Below are 5,866 nucleotides of genomic sequence, written 5' to 3'. Positions count from 1 at the left end.
TACAGCATCAAGTTTCAGTTACCACTTTAGTTTCCAGCTAACCAAAAACTAAGCATTAGTACAACAAATGAATGAATAACAGCTTTAAGAGATTGGCTGGAGCTGCTTTTTCCTGATCAGCTGGAACATTTTGACACACCAACAGCTCTTGGGTTTACTGCCAAGTGTAGTTAGAAATCTGGGCTTTTTAAGTTGGAGAAGCTTGCTTGGTAATACTGACAGCTTGTGTTCCATCCCTGTGCCTGAGCAGTGTCATAAACAGATTGTCAGGCTTCCTTGCAAGTTTCAGATAAGCTGCTGGCCTTGTTCATCTGTGTATGTGTATGTACTGGTTTAAAAGGACTTGGGAATAATTTTCACCTTGTGTATGATGTTGTCTTTAACACTGAACAAGACAGAGGGATGGCAAATCATAGAATCATAGAATCCTAGAGGTTGGAAGGGACCTCGAAAGATCATCTAGTCCAACCCCCCCTGCCAGAGCAGGGCCCCCTAGAGTACATCCCCTAGGAACGTGTCCAGGTGGGTTTTGAATGTCTCCAGTGAAGGAGACTCCACAACCCCCCTGGGCAGCCTGTTCCAGGGCTCTGTCACCCTTACAGTAAAAAAATTTTTTCTGATATTCAACTTGAACCTCCTATGCTCCAATTTACACCCATTACCCCTTGTCCTATCACTGGTCACCACTGAGAAAAGCCTAACTCCATCTCCCTGACACTCACCCCTTACATATTTGAAAACTTGAAAAAATAATTCCAGTGTAATCATTTTGAGGACAAGGTAAGTATTCCTGCAAAGGCAGTGGTGAGGTTTCCAGGCACTTTGCCTGGAATGGGGATGGGGCTTGGGGTGTTCTCCTGGTGTTGGGTGGGGGAATTGGTAGTGCCACGAGGGCATCTTTGGGGATGGGGGTGCTCTGAGCGTGGTGCTGTGCTGGTGGTGCCCCCCTCCAGGCTAGGAAATCATCGTGGTGCCATAGGGATTGCCAGGGGGATGTTGGGGTGAGGTGAGGGGTGTTGGGGTCCTTCGTGGTGTGCTGGGGTATCTCCCAAGTGTGAGGTCCTGGTGTGAGGCAGGTGCTTGTGATGAGTGCTGGGTGAGAGTGCAGGGCAGGACCTGGGGACAGTTTCCTTTGTCCTCCTCCACACCTGAGCTTCAGGTGCACCCAAGTGGGTGCACAGCTCCCTGCTGTAACTGGGGAAGGTGAAATAAAACTTCATTGCTGCTTTGAACTAATTGCTTTTCATGGAGGTTTTCCTAGTGTTAAATGAAGGGTTACCAGAGCTGCCTTTCTAGATAGCTGGCTGGGGCTCTCAGCCAGACTTTGATACTGCAAAAGCTTCACCTCTGAGAATCTGAAATTAATTTTTACAGCAATTTTGTCATTTTTTCTGAGGAGAACTGGAAGTTTTATCTCTATATGGCATTGCAACAGAGGATCTCAATAAAGCAGAGATGCCTCTAGGTCCCAAGGCTCCTCTCTGTCTGGTGATATTTTTCATATTGATAATTCTGCTATAGATAGACCTAATTCAATTCATTAGATAGGAAACAAAACAAAACAAAAATATTAGATAGGACTACTCTGTACGTGCAGGGGCTTTAGCATTACCTACTTATGCCCCCTGCCTTGTGCCATACCTTTTCTTCATGTTTCTTGCAAGTTCTTGGAGTTGGCAGGACAGTTCTAGAAAAGCAAGGAGGGAAGCAACTCAAACAAGATCCAAATAATTTTTGAGGCAAGTAAGACTTCGGAAGTGTGGGGATTTTTCATAATAATGAGGCCTCAGAAGATGAGGCAGGGGTGGGGAGTAGAAAGAAAGAAACAAGAAGAATGGAAGTGCAGGGAATTAAAATTTAAAGCTGCTCAGTTAATGATTCCTTGGTGTGAAGGTAAGGATGCAGAAAAACAAGGTACAGTTTAGGGGTGCCCTGGTGGAGACTGAGCAGTGCATGGAAGGGGTTGGCTGGCACGAAGAGAACTGACAAAGAAAGGGCCTGAAGCATTGCCCTGGGCATGGCACAGGGTAGGGCTGCTTCACTCCATGATCCCTGTGGGATAAGACTGGGATTTTTTTTCACTTCCTTGATCTTAAAGCAAGCTGCTTACTTTTCTCTGAGGAACAAGAAAAACATCTGTGCAGTTTCTGCTTACATGTTATGAGTTGATTTAGTGAGATACTGAATTACCAAGTAGATGGTCACTCTTGCATTTAAATCTTGCTCAAGAGCAGATAATGACCCATGTGCTTTTCCCATATAAAGTATAATCTTGAATTCAGTGCAGATTTAAGTATGAGAATGCTGCTGTTCATGTTAAAATTCTTCTGCAGTGGATTAAAAGAACAATAGTTATTTGATTGATATTTTACTTCATCTGTGCCATTAATGCTTCACACATTTCCCATGTGGAGAGTGGTAGCTCTGAGGGCTACCACACATGTGAGTCTGGCTACCAGTGATGGGGTTAGGACTAATGTGAGCTGATGGGAGTCCTGCAGAGAGGCCAGTGATAATCTGGAGGAGCAAATGGTGATATAGAGACCTTCTCCATGAATAAATAACCCAGCACAGGGCTGGTGGGAACTATGGGGAGATAGTAAGGCATTTCCTTACTGTTACTCTGTATTTGTCCCCTAACTGGTGCAGCTCATTTTGGGATGCAGCTACAAGCTCAGCACTAAAGCCTATGGGACCTTGGGTGACTGGTAAAACACTCCAGCAAGCCTGACAGCCCATAATTAAAGCCATTCAGCCACTTAGGCATTTTTTGCACCAGCAGAAGACTCAAGGCTGGCCAAAAAACCCCAGAATGCTTTCCCAGCACGCTGCACAGGCTGGCCTGGGAGTTGGTGGTGCAAAGCTCTGGAAAGATTTTGTCAGCGGTGAGAGAAAGCATCCCTGGCATTAGCAGGGTGGTGCAGAGCTCCCAGGGTTCATGGATTCCAAGGAGTTTGTATCAACTGCTCACTTTTATAATAGCCAGCCCAGTTTTTACTGTTGGGATTCTTATTTCACCTCTGGAATAGGATATGCTGCAATCAGGGTGTGGCCTTTCTTCTAGGTTTAGCTCAATTTATGCTTAAGCTCTATTTCAAATCAAACACACTTCTGTTTATTTCCATCTGTTAATTTCTCCAAAGGTTTCAAAAAACTCTTCCATTTCCTTTTGAAGCATTTCATTTCTCCTCTCTGCATCTTCCTTTGCTCTCTCTGCATTCTGTATTTTCATCTCTGCAAGACTGGACCACTCACGCTGCTGTCCCAGTTTTGAATGCATGTCCTTAATCTCCAGCTGCAGCTCTCTGTTCCGCTGCTCCAGGCTGTTGGGAAGACATTGTGAATTACAGGATTATTATTTGTTTCCTCCTCTTTCTCAATAAAGCTCTAGTTTTTTTTAAAGCTAGCTTTTCTAACATATGTTCTCATAAATACAAGCATTGGCATCCCCGATATTTTTGCAATTCGTGGTGTTATGAATTAAAAGTTGCCATTTTAGTTATCCAGATTTACAATATAAATAACCATATGGCCACAGGAGTCTGTTTTGGTGTTGGGTTTTTTTGTAGTGGAATACTACATCAGTTTTAACAGCAATTGGCAATACAAAAATATTTAAGGAAACTCTGCTTGTATTGCAGAATCCCTTGAACTGCAAGGAAAAACAAGCAGAATACAGCAAAGACATTTAAAAGAAAAAAAAAAAAAAGCTTAAATGTAGGAAGAGCTTTTACTATGAAGAAATTAGTGAATAGTTCTTCAAGAAATTAGAGATTAAAGGGATTTTTTTCTTTGCATAGTGTTCAAGCATAGTGTAATTCAGTATTACCCACTTACCATCTCTTCTGGTGATGCATGTTGAGGTGTTTTATGATTTAATCAAATAGTCAATTTGCACAACATACCTGTAACTTATAACTAGTGAACAACATTGTATTTCAAATATTCTTTCCCTTTAAATGACATGAGAAAAGCAGCACTATTTGGAAAGTGGAGCCTGAAAATATTTCTCCTTTTTTTCCTTGATAACAAGCTATGGCTAAATCTCTGTTCAATTTCTAATCTTAGAAATAGGGAAAACACTTATGAACACTTTCCTCTGAGCTGTTAAAATTCATGACTTGCAATTTGTAAAGAATAATGACTTGCTGGTAGTGCTGGGGAGAAGGCTGCACATTTTTCCCTAGAGAAAAGTTTAATACTGGATTAAGGAGAAGCAGAATAATACACAATAGAACAGAGGGTTTTCAAGAGCTCTGTGCATCTCTGCAAAAAATTTATGGATGCTCTGGAGTTTCTCATGCATCTGACATGAAAATTATTTCTAATAACTGAATGATTGCTAACTAATCCTATAATGCTGTGTCCTGGGTGACATTCACAGTGGGATGGAGCAGTGGTGACTGCAGCAGCATCTGTAGACCCTGCTCCAAGGCAAAGACCCTGGAGTTATTGCACACAGTAGGGAGAGATCCCTGCCCTCAAGCCTCATAGTTGTTAAAATCCTTTACCTTGCAATTTCAGATTCATACTCAGCCTTCTGCCTGGACATCAGCCTCCTCAGGTGTGCCAGGTGATGCTGCAGGGAGGTTGGGTTTGCTGCCGAGTCACCGGAGGGAGCGGAGGTGTTGCTGTTGTCCCCTGGGATGTGTCCCGTCTTTTCCTGATCCCCTGAAACTTGACTTACGGCTGTGTTGGTTTCTTGGGGGTCTTCTGGGTGGATAATTCTTGTCAAATATCTTGAAGGAGGATTTTCCTCAAACATGGTTAAGCAGCAGGCGCCTGCCTGCTGAGTGTGCCCAGCCAGCACCACCCGTGCCCTCCGGCCAGCGTCAGAGACTCAAAGCCTTCTCTGTTTCAGAGGAGACCTTGTTTTTGGGTCTGTCTTGCTTTGCCTTGTCAGGGGCTGTGAGAGTTTTCTTCCTCCCCACAGCTGCTTGAAGCTTTTTCAAATACTTGGAAACGATCCATTTTGCTGGAGCCTGGATCTTGTTTCAGCTTTGCTTTTTGTATGCAGTGGGCTGAGATCTTGAGCTGCTGCACCCGCCTGCTGCCTGCTGCCTGCTTTCCTTTGCTGTCATGGCTGGTTTCTGCTCATCTCCAGCAACTACTACTGTTTGACTACCTTCAATCTGCTTGGTGTGGTTTGACTGACATCTGTGGGAGGCCCATTTTACAGCTCTCCACCCTTGACTTGTTTCATCCCTGGGCTGGAGAGGTGAATTCTGCAGCACCAGCCCAGCGCTGGGGCTGTGAGGGGGGAGCGGGGTCCCCTCTTTGCAGGCTGCAAGGAAAGGCCCTGTGTGTTCCCCCTCTGACACACTAGAAAAGGGCTGTGTTACATCTGTTTTGGCTGCACTATATCTGGCTGGTCAGGCGTGAGAAAAATGGCATGAATGTGAGCTGGCTGGAGCATCCGCTGGGGCTGCTGCAGAGAGAACAAACACAGGGGTGCAAGGAAGGGAGTCTGGCTCCTCCCTCACTGTCCTTTAAGGACAAGAAGCCTGGAGGTTAAGGAAAAAGAGGCTACTCATCTGTTACATTTCAGTTCCTCTTGGAAAAACTATTTGATGGGAGTAAATACGGAGTGTTTGTTATTTTCTCACAAGAAAATCAAGCACATGAATAACTTGTTCATAACTGGAGGAAGAGCAAATGATGCTGCAGTTTAAAGGCATTTCTCAAAAATTATAGAGACAGTTTAAAATAAGTTGTTTTCTCTCCCTGACCCCACAAGTTCAGGCTCAAGGTACAAGAACTGAAAAGCTGGTTTAAGTGGATTTCTGTACATGTTTTACTCGTCTGCTACATGGAAAACAGCCCTGGCTTTTGCTCTGCACACCCGACTTGTGATGTGTGCCTTGCA

General features: G+C 44.2%; 1 long non-coding RNA gene across 1 annotated transcript; it reads right to left on the bottom strand.

Moving 5' to 3' along the window:
- Positions 1 to 2,194: 2,194 nt before the first annotated feature.
- LOC139803078 (uncharacterized) lies at positions 2,195 to 5,472 on the bottom strand. The gene is made up of 2 exons (XR_011728875.1): positions 4,512 to 5,472; positions 2,195 to 3,323 (listed from the first exon to the last, which is right to left on the bottom strand). It is a non-coding gene; the product is annotated as an uncharacterized lncRNA (long non-coding RNA).
- Between the last annotated feature and the right edge of the window lie 394 nt (positions 5,473 to 5,866).

This window comes from Heliangelus exortis, chromosome 15, assembly GCF_036169615.1.
Source record: "Heliangelus exortis chromosome 15, bHelExo1.hap1, whole genome shotgun sequence".
Classification (NCBI taxonomy): Eukaryota; Metazoa; Chordata; class Aves; order Apodiformes; family Trochilidae; genus Heliangelus; species Heliangelus exortis.
This window is presented reverse-complemented; position numbering and strand designations above follow the sequence as displayed.